The following is a 15408-nucleotide window of genomic DNA, read 5'->3' as shown; positions in this document are numbered from 1 at the left end:
TGATCAAAGTTTATTCCACTTATATTTAAAATATTTATTCATAAGTGAGGCTAAATTTCTGACATTTTCTATGTGCTTTCTATACACCCAGCAATTATTTATCATCCATATTCTACATTTTCGTGTGTCTAGTTGACTTTCTATAGTAAAACAAAGCATTTAAATTACTTTCTCATTTACTTCTGTGTATGTCTTACAGCCATTTCATTTATAGTTCCTATGGAGAATCCATTTAATATTGTAAAATTTTAACTCCTTTGAAATAGTGTTTTAACACATTAATTTAGCATCAGTTTAAATTAATTCTCATTATTGAGTTCACAGAGTTATAGCTTCATGCATTGTGTTTCCAAAAACAAAAGATAAAATAATTTTAAACACATAGTCTCTTTTAAATTTTGTAGAAAATAAAATTTAAAATTGCAATCCAAAATTATAGGCTATGGGGGTGTAACTCAAGTGGCAGAGGACTTGCTGGCTTGCAGAAAGCCCTGGGTTGAATCTTCAGCACCAAAGAATTCAATAAAATCGTAGAACACAAAGTTACAATAATACTAAATTCAGACTAATAATTATTTTTTTAGAGAAATAAAGGTGGAATAATAAACCATTATAATTTTCCATATACTTACCTTTATTGAGATCTTAACTTCTTCACATAGCTACAAGTTATTGTTTCCATGTCCCTTTACTTTACCTTGCAGGATTCTCTTGAGCATTTCTTGTAGGTAATGTTCAGTTATAATAAATTTCTTCTGCTTTTGATTATGTGAAATGTCTTGAATATTTTTGAAGGATAGTTTTGCCAGGCATAGAATTCTTGGTTGACAGTTTTTAAACTTCTTTTTGAAATTTTGTTTGAAAAATATCTGTTTACAGTCTTATTGATGACTTCTTTTTCTTGCTATTTTCAAATTCTTTGACTTTTAAAAGTTTAATGGTGTCGTTGTTGGTCTCATTGAGTTCATCTTACTTGGAATTAATTGAACTTCCTGGATATTTATCTTCATGTCCTTTATTGAATTTGGGTCCCCAGGTATTGATTCTTTTTTTCTTTTCTTTTTTTTTTAGAATACTTTTAGTTGTAGATGGCACAATACCCTTATTTTATTTATTTATATTTATGTGGTCCTGAAGATTGAACCCAATGCCTCATACATGCTAGGCAAGTGCTCTACCACTGAGCTACAAGCCCAGGCACTCCAGGCATTACAGGAATTATTTCTTGAAACATTTTCTTTGCCACTTTCTTTCTCTTCTCTTTCTGGAAAATTCTCTAATGCATGAACTGGCCCACTTAATGGTGTCCCAAGGATCCCTTAGGCAGTGTGTACTTTCTTTCAATAATTATTTTTTTCTGTTCCTCCGACTAGATAGTTTCCATTGTCTGTTCTGTAAGTTCACTGTTTCATTCTTATATGTGCTCAAATATGACTTTAGATTCCTCTAGTGAATTTAAAAATTTTTTTTTGTAGTTGTAGATGGACAGCATGCTTTTATTTTGTTTTGTTTTTATTTTTTATATAGTGCTAAAGATTGAACTCAGTGCCTCACATGTGCCAGACAAGTACTCTGCCACTGAGCTACAGACTCTAATAATTTTTTTTTAAATTCAAGCATTAAACTATTCAACTCCAGAATTTATTTTTGTATCATTTTTGAATTCTTGAAGCTCTTTAATTATATTTTTATTTTGTTCATGCATTTTTTTTTCAAAATTTTCCTTTAGTTCATTGAGCATCTTGAAAATAGTTGCATTAAAGCATAATAGATGTATCATCAGGTCTTTTTCAGAGAGAGTTTTAGTTTGTTTTTTTCCTTTAAATGGGTCAGACTTCGCTGTTTCTTCATATGACATAATTTTTTATTTTGTTGAAAACTGGATATTTGAATCCAATAGGTATTAAGTATGGAAAACAGAATCTATCCATTCCCCAGGATTTAGTTGTAATTGTTGTTTATTGTTTCTGTTGTTATTACAACTTAAACTTAATATCATCTGTCTCTCTGTTAAGAAGCATCCTATAGTATAAACTCAATATATTCTTAGGTCTTTTCTGGGCCTGAACCTTTCTGTGGGCATATGTAGTCACTTACTAACATTAATATACAGTGCTTTTGAATATGTTAGTATCCATGGTTTTTAATCTCCAAAAAAAATGGAAAAGATAAAAATGAAGAAGAGAATAATGCTGCAGGTCCTTTAAATCTGCTGGTATTCACTTCATGGGAAAGAGAGTCTTTTAACAATGGGATTAGATAGAACAACATGGCCCTCTACTTCTTTGTCTTCAGCTCTGTGCTCAAAAGCTGCAGTGATCAGAGAACCAATTCCACATTTTGGAAGAGTGGACTCTTTTCTGCCTACTTGGAACTTCTGCAAGCTAAGTGTAGGCTCCAGAAGCCCTTGCTAAAGTTTGCTTGCATGTGGAACACAAGTGACATGAATATTCATGACAATAAATGCTCCTTTTATGTAGTTTATGCTCTGTCAGTAATTTGTTCCCTCTTGGTATTTCTCTAGAATGTTGTTTTGTTCTGTTACTTCTACTTCTGTTGGAGACAACCGATTCCCCTGGATCCTTTTTGTTTGTTTCTTTGCTTTTTACTTCTGTTGGTCATTGAAGAAAGACTTCAGTAGCCCTAGATTTTACCATGTCTATGTGGATTTGATTTTCTGAAAATGTGATCTTATCCAGAGAAGATGGTATACAGAGCATTAACAAATCAATTCCAGTTGTTTTCTTTTTCTTTTTAAACTGGTATGAACACTGCCTACTAGTTTCTAGTTTGTCTGTCTGCTTATCTCTCTGCCTTTCTCTCATTCACTCACTCACACTGATTTCCTGCCTACTTTATCATTATGATAATTATTACATGACAAGACATATGGATAGCATAAATCTAGAATTGTGAAGAATCTACTACTATATTTTAATATTAAAAATATAACTGATAATAATGGGTTTCAAAGTATTGCGCTTATCTTTTCCTGTAAGAGAAGGAATACATATAAAATTGAATTCTTCTTAGTGAAACACATTAAATTATTTTTGAGGTACCTTGAAATAATGTCATGTTATTATATTACTTTTTTCCTTAATTAGCAGAGAAGAATGATGGTATGTGAAATTTTCAAAAAATTAACAATGCATCATGAACATTATTGCTTCTCCTAAAAATAAGCTGAATAAATTAGTAACAAGTTAGTCACATTTTATGCTTACATGTTTAAATAGGTTTGCATCTAATTGCATTAATGACTCTTTTCTATATTCTTTTATATACTTTTTCTTATCTATACTTTTTTTAAAGCAAGTCAAAACTGTAACATTGCCATGTCATTAACAAGGTCAAATACATAATTAACATTTGTGTAATATATATCACTATGTAATGAAGTTGTGTTAACACCACTTAAAAATGATATAGACTGGATGGACTTGAAGTTGACAGATGGGAGCACAGAATTTAAAGTCTTACAATCTGCAAATGAAAGGTTTTGCAAAATGCCAATCTAATATTCTGCTCAATAATATGGTAGCAAATATTGCAATTAAGTGCACATACAGGAAATCAATTATTCTAATCTTCAACTTTCAAACATTAGTGTTAAAAATGGTATGTTGCAGATAAAAATATCTAGTTTCCATCATTTGTTATTTTGTTGTTAATTTACAATTTTGAACTTTTGATCTTTCTACTCTCAAGTAGGTATATTCTATAAATTAATATAAATGTTAATTACTTAAATTAGAAAATAATTTTTGTAAGGACAACAGTAGAGAAAATATGTAATAGTTTTGATTCTTAAATTTCATATCCACGGATCACTGAGCAGACTAAATCTATGAGCAAAAGGAAAAGTACATTAAATTTAAGTGAGAAAATAGAAAAAGAAAATTAATAGGTTGCCTAATAACTATGTAACATAATGCCTTGCCTAAAATATATTTGAAATGTTTCTAAAGGGTATTTATTCCTCATTCTATTCCCTAGCCCAGTAAATGACATAATTATTCACTTGGATAGCTGTACTTTATTCTTGGTTATTTTTCTACCTCCTTGGCATTTTACAAAAACTCTACCCCCAACAATCCAATTGTTTTCGGCCTTTTTCTCATATTTTCCCCATTCTGTTGTGACTACCTTCATACAGTTTTCTACTATTTAAAACTTGCATTAATGACAAGGCTAAAATTATTTTTCTGATCACCAGTTTCCTTTAATCTTTTTGTTTCATCTCCCAGAAAAATTCCAGAGATATTTTCTATCTTGAAAAATGTTAAACATTTTTCACAGATTAATTAGTTGTACTTACAAGAAATTTTAAACCATTCTAGTTGGCCCCCAGTTCTCTTGAGTTCCTCATCTCTCTATGGATAACACTTCACCTTTGCTGAGACCATTCTTTATAGAGGACCTTAGAGTTTTATTTATAATGAGGATATTCCCTTCATTTTCCAGAGCCCTGTGGTGTAATGATAACCTTCAAAAACCAACCTTCAAAAATCTCTATTCCCTACCTACTATGCATAAGATATTAAATGAAAAAATATAGAATGTAGAAATACTTCTACTATCACCATCTGCAAAGCCCTTAAACACTGATGGATCTGTTTACAGCATTATATATTCAGTGTTGTATTACATACTAACAATTTTTTTCCACATCTCACTGTAGCATTGTAGTTGTACATGATGGAAGGATTTTTTGTCACATATTTGCACATACACACATGCACAGGCACACACACACAATAAAACAATATAATTTGGCAATTTTCTTCTCCCATATATCTTAACAATTTTGTAAACAATTGTTCCTTTTACAAATGAACAACAAATTGAGTATTAGAGATGTCAGAAAATTTTGTTTATTAACTAAGAAAGGGAAAGGTCTTTTGAAAGCCCAATTTCTGAACCACTGCAAATGTGTGAATGCTACGACTCTATATACCTTTAAGTTTGTTGTCTGATTCATGGTTGATGATCAACAAAGACTTCTCAAATAAATGTCTGAGAGAATACAAATCACTACGCTGCCTCCCTAGAACTCCAGCCTTCCAAGTATTTACAATCCGTCTAATAAGGTAGGACCAAAATGGAAAAGTTTAATAAGTATTTAATTCAAAAATATTTATTGAATGTCTATTATATTGTAGACACTACTTGTAGTATCATGGAGCAGTAAAGAGAGATTAGATATAAATAAGATAGATGACAGACGGATGAACAGATAGATGGAGAGATAGATAGGTAGAAAAACCTTGTCTTCATGGAACTTAGAATCTGCTGAAACTAAAATAAGTATATCATATCAAATGTTAGAAAGTGATATTTCTAATATAAAATTTTAAAAAGAGTAAATATAACAAATGTTGTAAGCACAAACACTACAGTGATCCAAACTGCATCATTTAAATGTTTTAAATGAAACAAATTAAAAACCAAACGAACCTTAAAATTGGGGGGGGGTGTTAAATTTTTTAGGAACATAAATATATTTTCCAAATATATCAGGTAAAACATACTATATAGCTGGAAGATAGAAAGATTGTCTATGTATATTCACTGGATCTTTGTTTATTATTTCATTTTTGACTTAAGTATGTACTATCAATTACATGGGCAATTGACATTTGATATTGGGTATACATTCAGTTTTGATTCAGTGTGATTTTACATGTGATTTAGATTTAGCTTAGAAATCCTTCCAGATAATCAGCATGCATACAGGAAGTGTTTAGAATTTGGATTTCCACAAATTTTCAGGGTAATGAAAAAGAAACAAGAATAAACAAATCCAGTTCCATATATTTACTCTCTCTTACACAGTTTGGTGTCTCATTTGTTTAGAGGCTAGAAGGGGGAAAAATGTGACCTTAAAATATACAGAACATTTGAAACTTTTGATTTCAGGGAATGAATAAGTCCAAAATTCTATCTCCTTGAAATTTGTTTCCAGAATGTTAACTGCAAAGCAAGTTATATATAGCAGTAAATGCATGCTTAATTTGTGCAGAAATCATGGTGTGATGAATACAATTAAGAGCCTCGGAGGGAATAATTATATTACTGCATAAAGCTGGTGGTTCTCAAATTGCTTGGTGCCTGGACTTTAAATTGGCCTGATTTCCTGTTGTGAAAGTCATCCATTGCAGCAACACAACTGCAGTAAGAATAGTGTAGTTTCAAAGTCACACAGAAAGCGTAGTCTTTCTGATCAATTGCCATATATTCTTGTTTAAAGGCAAAAGAATTGGCAACATGAACACCAAAGTTGATTAAACTAATAAATTAAAATGCATTAGATTAAGCATATTGTTATGAGTATTATCCAGAAGGTTTTTTCAATAAGATTGACAAAGCTGCTTACAATAGTAGCTTTTTAAAACCTTATGCAAACTAGCATATAAAAATTTTAGCTTAATTACATAAAATTAATAATACATTTTTCATTCCATGATACCTGGATTACTAGCAACAGGATATAAATAGATGGAAGTTTAGGGTATTCTTTCCTGGAACATAATAATTTATAATATAATCTGAAAGTAGCTATTTAACCCAATTAGAAAACTTCACATTATATTTGAATTTCCAATTGCTAATGTTATCAAATAGCTGCTTAGCTTTGTCTGTTTGAGGAAGTATTCATTGTAAGGTCTTAAATAGTTTTGTTATTTCTTAAACAGTAGTTAGAAAATAAACTATTTTATTGCACTAACAATTTACAATTGGTTTACATGATATTGTTTATATCTAGAACTTAAAATAGTAATTTCTCATCTAGGAATCATAAACAATAAGCAAAACATAATGTTATGAAACAGTCATTTAATTAATTATGAGTTAAGAGCTATTGTTTTGAAATGAAAGTAGTAAACAGTAGATCTTGACAAATAGATAAAGAGATAATGGAAGAAAACTTAGAAAATGTCTAGATCTAGGGTGCTATCACTCTAACAGGCTTATGACAGCCATTACTAACTATCTACAGTACTCTTGATTGCTCATTACATGCAGAGGTGAACTTAGAATCCCATATGATTTCAGAAAACAATTACTAATCTTTCGGATTTTGCAGCCATTATGCTCCTATTTGCAGTTCATGACCAACCAGAACTGATGAGGAGACAGAAGAATGCAGAAGCTGTATGGTTTGCCAAGCATTCAACTGCTCAAAAATAGCATAGATGAAGCTAGAAACCCATCTCTCAGTGGTAGCGCAATGCTAGTCCTCTTGCCAGTGGTATGATACCCATGTCAATAAGTTAGGTTGTTCCTCCTCTATATATTGTCGGCCATTTTCTCATTGGCCTCTATGGATTATTCAATATAACATAAATTCCCCCATGTCCTATTTCTTTGTTTTTATTCATCCCTTAGTTTCTGTAATCAGTAAAAATTATTTGTGAATGCCAACATACACAGCGCTAGTTGTTTGGGGAATTTCATGAGGAATCTGTGGGCACTGTTTTGAACACAACTAAGAAAAAACATGGCTGGAGGCCCTATCTTTATTATGCATAGATTTGGTTCATATGCAAAGTGAGGAGATTATGCATCTGGAAAATGTGGACCAATTCCTGTCCAGTAAAAAGCAGAAAACTGAATATATAGGTAGCCGCAAGACTGTTATTTCAAGTAATATGATTTGGGCTCTCTACAGCAACTTTGAAAACCCTAGAGAGTTTGCTAGTAGAACTGTTGATTTAACAGAAAACAAACTACTCAGTGAATGTTCCACATGTAAAATAATGTTTTCATTCTTCTTTTTCAAGTGTGTCGCAATTCTTTTTCATTTCCATTTACTATAGAAGCACACACAAAAATGCACACAAACAATCTATACCCCTGAGGTAAAGACACTACTGACCATTTTGGGGACAAGGAATTGTGTAATATATCTTATCTCCAAGTATGTCTTATCACCAATGTAACATATTTCTGAAAATTCATTCTAAATTTAGTAGTCATCTTTTGGTAAGAAATAATTTAAGTGAGGATTTAGAGCTTGCACCTGACCTCACGAGTACTATTTCTGTAACCAGAGGAGCACATTTGTTTAACATCTCAGAGACAATATCAGGTATATTTACTCTTATTTCTTTCAGATGAAAAACACATATTTAAAGAGGAGAACAATTAATGCCCAGCATATATTAGGTTTCTCATTAGAATAACATGATATTCAGCATAAAAAATTTGCTTTATCTCTGAAATTATTTTGATCATTATAAAGTGACATTATTATTATGCTTTTTCTTCTCTGGACCCTGAACATTTTTTTTAAAAAAAAAAGAAAAGAAAATTGACCTGGCAGACATAAATAAAGGAACAAATAAATCAATATTTTACACTCAGCAGAGAACCTAAAAGTAATAAGAATTTGGCTGACTTCTAAAATACAATGAAGAAGACCTACATTTGTCGTGTAAAGCATCATTTTATTTTATCTGTTAGCACCTGCTTTGGCCCTAAATGAAGCAGAAAGAAATATATAAATGGCATATATTTGTAATTATTTCAAAAATAGTAAACTTTTGGAAAGAAAAAAGCTCATAATCTTTGAATCAATTCAACAATTTCTTCATGTTTTGAACATAATAGACCATTACCAAGCATCTATTGGATTGTGTTACTTAATATACAACCTCCCAACCTTTAAATTATTCAACATCAGGAATGAGTTATTAGGAAATAAAATCTTATGCTTTCAATACCAAAAAATGGAATTGCTGTAAAAATAAGTTGAAGATTATTCATAAAAGGACATACTATTATAACCAATCTCAGACTCCAAAATAATAAAGATAAATATTCTTTTAAAATTTTATGACTTAAATTCTGCAAAATACAATCATTTGATACACATAAATATGTTTTGCAAATACTTACATAGTTTCATGTGTATTTTATTCTTTTTCAAACAGACTTTCCTAAAATGTAGAACATAAAATAATTTCAACTAAACAAGTATATTATTTTGTCTAAAGTGAATATTAACTTGTGATTCCTCCATTTAATCTCTGATATATTGCTGTTTTCCAGTGAGGTCAGTGTTCATCTTTGTGTGTGGACTATTTGCATTAGAAGCAAACACTAAAATCCTGAAGCCTGCAAGATTTACATCTTTCTTTGAATACTGGAGTACAAAAAAGCAAAAAGTTTCCTCTTAAGATCTTTTTTAATCCATGAGAAGTTACACTAAACACATGATCTCATAGACCTCTGGCTTTCCCTCAAGACACAAGTACAAAATGTGCCATCCCAACCCATGCAATAAGTATGACTTCCTGGGTTGACCTTGACAAAGAGGAATACTGAGTACAAGGTCATCTGCTTTTGAGTATTTAAATTGATAATTTTTATCACAAAAATTATGTAGTATACACAATGTTTCAGTAAGGATACTGTGCCCCCACCTCAAAAAAAAAAAAAAAAAAAAACTCTGCTTGTCCTTGTTTTTTGTCAATTGCATTTACAACACTCAGATGCTGAGCTGAGAAAATTTTCTTTCCAGCAATAGCATCTGGCTCCTTGGCAGCCAGCCTCTGCTTGCCCTTGTGTTGGCTCCATCACAGTTGTCTTCAGGCTGTGAAATGGTTAGGATGCTGATGTGATATCTTATTCACTTGGATGCTATTTCTTTTAGCTTTCTTATGTCCCGTGTGAAACATTGTTCACACTTATAATTTATGAAAAGAATATTGGCAAAACAATTTATATATGATTTAACATTCAATATAAATGTATTGAAGTTATATTTGTCACATATAGTGTGCCAACCAGATGATGAAACATATCTAATTAATATTTTTCCAATTGCAGTTAAAAGAAATCTTATTATCATATTCCTTATCCTCTTCTCTATGAAAATATGAAATTTGACCATTTATAGTTTTCCTTGCTATAACAAAAATTACAATTATAATAGTTTCAATAAGAAAAATAATTGAACATAACATTAATAATATCTATCATTTATAGAATATTTCTATATGCCAGGGACAATATGAAATTATCTCATTAAATTTCATTCAATCCTCTCAAACTTCTAACGTGTCTATCACATTCTACACTTAAAGATTGGAAATAAATTGAGAAAATTTGTAACATTAAAGGAAATTTTCAGGAATAGAGATAGTCATTTTCAAAGGGACAACTTTAGAAATTGTCCCTAGAGCCAGGATGTTTATTTTATTTTTTTCTGATATGCAGTTACATTGCTAGCAGTTGGATACCAACCTGTCTACCTTCCTCATCTTATTATCTGTCTTCCCATGTGACCCCAGGTGGCTTCAGTCTCAAGGGAACAATCAAACTCAGGCTTTTCCACTGACATTCCACTAATTAGTGGTCTCCTCCTTGCTCTCTCTTAGTGTCTGCAGTTCTCTAAAAGCTCGGGTACTCCAAGCTCCTTCCTTGGAAGTTTAACAAAATACTAGCTGTAGTAATACAACCAGATGTTCACTGAGCATTTACTGCATGCCAAGTATTCTTCTGAAAACATTATATATGTTAATTCACTTAATCCACACATCATGATTTGAAGATCACTATTATTCCTGTTTCCTAAATGAGTGAACTGATATGGTTTGAATGTTCTCACAAAAATCTATGCTGAAAATTACTCACCATTGTGAGGTATTAATAAATGAGACAAGAAGGGACCCTTCATTGGTGACTAGGTCCTGAGTCCACTGCCCTCATGAATGGATTAGTCAATTCATGGATTAAGGGATAAATAGATTATCTCAAGAGTGGTTCTGTTATAAAACTGAATGAGCTCTGTCTTTTTTATATACCCTTCTGTCTATGTGATCCCCTGTGACACCTCAGGACCTTCAGAGTCCTCAGCAGCGAGCAGGCCTTCTCTAAATCTTGGTTGTCCCCAGCCTCTGGAATCAACCACTGAATAAGTCTTTATTCTTTATAAATTATGAAGCCTAAGTTGTGGGAAGCCACCCTTGAATTACTTCAGTGTCTTCACTCAATATCAAGCCAGAGAGATGTAGGTTGGACATTGGGAACTATTTTGTGGCTCCTCCCACTCAATGGATTGTCCAAGGCACATGACCTCTCTCTCCACTCTACTAGGAAGACAGCTCTCATAGCTCTGGAGTTGGGTGTAACCCATTGGGAACTGTACATCCCACCTCCTACCTTATTTGACAAAGAACATTACATGGAAAACCTGTGATGTTCACCAATATAAATAAAGCAAACGCCAGCTCCATCTAGCTTTGGCTTTTTCTCCTTTTAGTGTGGAACCTTGATCCCTAAGATCAGCAAGCCTGTCCGGCCCCTACTTTTTAAAATTACTTTCTGTGTCCTGTGTTTTTTTCACTGTTTTCTCTTACTGAGCTTTTATTCTGCAGCCTGCCCATTCCACCAAGAGGAACTCACTTCCGCGGGCCACAGGGCCACATTTGTATTGTCTATAACAATACAAATGCACATTTTAAGATATAAGACACAGAGATTTTTATGGTCACTGTAAATGAGACATAGCTAGTTGACAGTGGAGACAAATATAAGCCAAAGACCAGACATTGAGTCCAGGCTCTTTGCATTAGTACCATGTGACTTCTCACTCATTCCCTAGTTCTCCAGGAGAAGTATTTAAAACCTTAGCTATATTAGTGAAAAGATTTTTTAATCTTTTCTGATTCTCCATAATTCAGAGGAATTTGTGAGTTTCATTTTAACACTCTATATTTTTATGTAACAGTTTCTTAATAATATCATTTGAAGACTTCCAGATGGTAGAAAATGTTCCATATAATAGAACTACTTTTCATTTCAAATCTCTCTCCCTCTCTCTCTCTCTTTCTCTCTCTCTCTCTCTCTCTCTCTCTCTCTATTTATCTATACACATATAATCAAACATGCTTATAGAGACACATACATATGTCAAAAGACACAGATATGTGCAGGTAAGAGGAGAAATCTACTTCTCTTCGGTACATATTTACATGTTCTAAGTGAGTTTTTGCACATTATTAAACATTATTTATTTATTGCATTCCATACAAAGATTTCATATGTGTACAACAGCATTTTTTTAATAAATAATGTTTCCATAAAACATTCTAAATGGTATCTTCGTATATAACAAATAAATGGGAAAATCATGTTAAACTGAGAAAAGAGAAATTGTGCTAATATTAAAAGAAAAAAATGTGTTAGGTGAATCTCACGAAAACTGGGTTGTAACTGAAAAAAAAGGCAGAAAGGGTAAAGGGGAAATAGTGTGTTATAAACATTTGTAATAATAAAAGTTGTATTTGAAAAGGGTGATTCAAAAGGTCTATATAATAAGAAAAAAAGGACCATACAATTGAATTGTTCTAACAACTAAAAATTATGAATTATGTGGTAGAAATGCAGTGGCAGAGATGGGAGATTGAGCAAGTCAGACTTCTTGATGTTGATGCAGGTAGGAACAAAAGGAGGAGAGGATTCCACTTCTATTTGGTACACTTTTTAAAAGGTTTTGGATTGTCAACAAAATTATTGCTTTTATTCTTTCCTCAATATTTAGTTCTCATGTTACAATTTTCTTGCACTTTAAATTAAGTTAATTTTTTATGACCATGTGGAATAGGGGAGACACACATCTATATTACCAGAAAACACTATTTCCATAAAGTGACCAAAAAATTAATAATTTTCCTGCAACACATCGAAATATTTTGAACTGTGCTGGTGAAGCTACTGAATATTATTTATACCATTGCACTCATGGTAAAAGATTATTTTTATGCAGTTATTTTATTTTATAAAAATAAGCTAAAGTAGCACTTCCTTTTAAAATATTATATTAATTATTGGATGGGCTTGCTGAATAATTGCCTCAGATATCCCCTTAATTTATACATATATAATGTACTATAACATATGTGTTATATATTATACACACACACACACACACACACATACACATGCACACTAGAAATTAAATCCAGGGGCACCCTATCACTGGGCCACATCCCCAGGCTTTTTTATTTTTTATATTTTTTGAGACAGGATCTCACTAAGCTGCTGAGTCTGGTCTCTACTTGCAATCCTCCCGCCTTGGCCTCCTGAGTTACTGGGATTATATCTGTGCCCTATGGCACCTATCTACACATTATTTTGAATAGTTCTCATAGCCTTACTTTCACGAGTCTTAGATCTCAAAGAATTGAATACCAATGACAATGGGCAAAGCATATTTATGACAATTGACACTAATATTTTTGATTTACAAATATCTTTGATTTACAAATACTCCTTATGAAGTTTAAAATTAAAATGACTAAAAAAAAGTCTCCCAAGGATAAGAACATGCAGTTCATAAAAAAAGGGGAAAATAGCCTATAAATTTATGAGAAACTACTTATAAATGTGTGATATGTGTGTAATTTGTAAATCTATCTATTCTATGCATTAAACTGTTATTTTAATAGCAAAATAATATAATAGAAATACCTAAAGAATCTATGTACAGACACATGCTCAAAAAGTGTTGAATTAAAAATAAAAGGAGTGTGAAGGAATAAGTGGTGTCTCACTTTTGTTCACTATTTTTTTTGAAAGACTAGAGAAGAAAATATACTGAACCATTTATGCAAAATGTTTATTGGTGCATATACTATACAAAATAGTAGGATTCCTTATTTATACATACACATAACATAATTTGCTCAAATTTCTTTCCCAATACTTTCCATTTCCCTCCTGCCTTTCTTTCCCCTTATCCACTTGCTCTACTGTACAGATCTCCTATATCCACTCCATTATTATTGATGTTATTATTATAATCAATTTAATTGGTTCATTAGTTCATTGTGACATATTTGTACGTGGATATAGCATAATTTAGTTCCCTCAGGAATTCAAAATACCCTCCCCATCTTGATTTCCTTCCCCTATCCTATTGGTGTCCCTTCTATTTTCATGAGATTTCTGGTTTATTCATTCCTTTTGTCCCCCTCTCTTTCTCTCACTTCTTCACGAGATAAAACATTCAACCTTTATTTTCTTAACATCATGTTCTCCAGATCCATCCATTTACCAGCAAATTACATAGCTTCATTCTTCTTTACGGATGAGTGAAAAATTCATTTATATATACCACATTTTCCTCATCCATTCTTTTGTTCAATTTTTGTGTTTAGAAAAACTTAGATGGCAACATATCACCATCTATTGTAGCTGGTGACCTAATGCTGGGTTCACACAATCCTACTGCTCCAAAAACTTAAGAAAACAACAAAGAAAGCATGCAAAAACACAGAAATACCCTTCCAATAATCCAGGGACAGCTCTCAACCTTAAGGGTCCATAGGAAGAAAGAGAGAGCCACTGGAATTTTTTATTATTATATAGGGGACATATAAGGAGAGGTTCCATGGAACATTCTATCCCCAAAAGGGAAAAGGGGTAGGATTACAAAGGAACAGGTGAGTGTAACTCAAACCCAGCTGATGACACCTACACCTGGAGCCACGCCTTGTTATCTGAACTGGGGTAATGCCCAAAGTTACTGTGGAATGCAGTAATTGTTCAGTGCACCAGGGCATCAGGACTTAAAGACATGTTCATCCAGGGCAGCCCCTGACACCAACATACACCCATGCATTCATACACACATTAAGTTACATAAACATTTTTTTTTCCTATAAGGAATTACATATTCTACTTTGTGTTATAAGTTGAAGTCCAATTAAATAAACATTCTTTTCTGAAAATATTGAAAAATAATCAAGTAGATTTTTTAAACATTTTGAAAACTCAAAAGTTATCTGGAGCCACAAAGTCCCTGTTCTTCCAACTAAGCTTGTGTTTCAACTAATTTGTGTTCATTTGGTCTTAAAAATAAAAAGAGTGAGCATGATCTCCAGGGCCAGGTTGGGACACAAGCAAAATTTGTCATCAACTTCCCAAAGATTTTGAGTAAGAAGCCACATCTCTATATCTCAGTTTACCTAAAAAATTAACAAATAAGTCTTCCATTCTAATCACAATGAGCTGGTCTAGTAAAGTCATGTTTTACAGGTAAGGTAGTATCTAGCACAGATTTCAAGGTGAGCAGGATGCAGATGAGAAGGAAAAAGTAAGGAGAATAATATCATTATAAGAAGGCATTTTTTACACAAATTCATAGTCTAATTTGAACATCATGCTTTAAGAACAGAAGTTATTGTTAAAGAAATTTGACACAGATAAAAATTAAACTATTTAAATTTAAGTAGATTAAGGAGAATTTGTATTCTTACCTAACCTTAGAAACATAGAAACTTTGAAATGAAAATAACTTAAAGATTATTTAATTCAGTACTTCCTTAATGAATACCAAGTAAAGAAGGTGCTTGATGTTAAAATTTCCCATCAAGTAGTCCATTTATTTGGATG

The sequence above is a fragment of the Marmota monax genome, unplaced genomic scaffold (genome assembly GCF_021218885.2).
Source record: "Marmota monax isolate L192 unplaced genomic scaffold, Marmota_monax_Labrador192_F-V1.1 WCK01_AAM20220418_F8-fsc00049, whole genome shotgun sequence".
Classification (NCBI taxonomy): domain Eukaryota; kingdom Metazoa; phylum Chordata; class Mammalia; order Rodentia; family Sciuridae; genus Marmota; species Marmota monax.
This window is presented reverse-complemented; position numbering follows the sequence as displayed.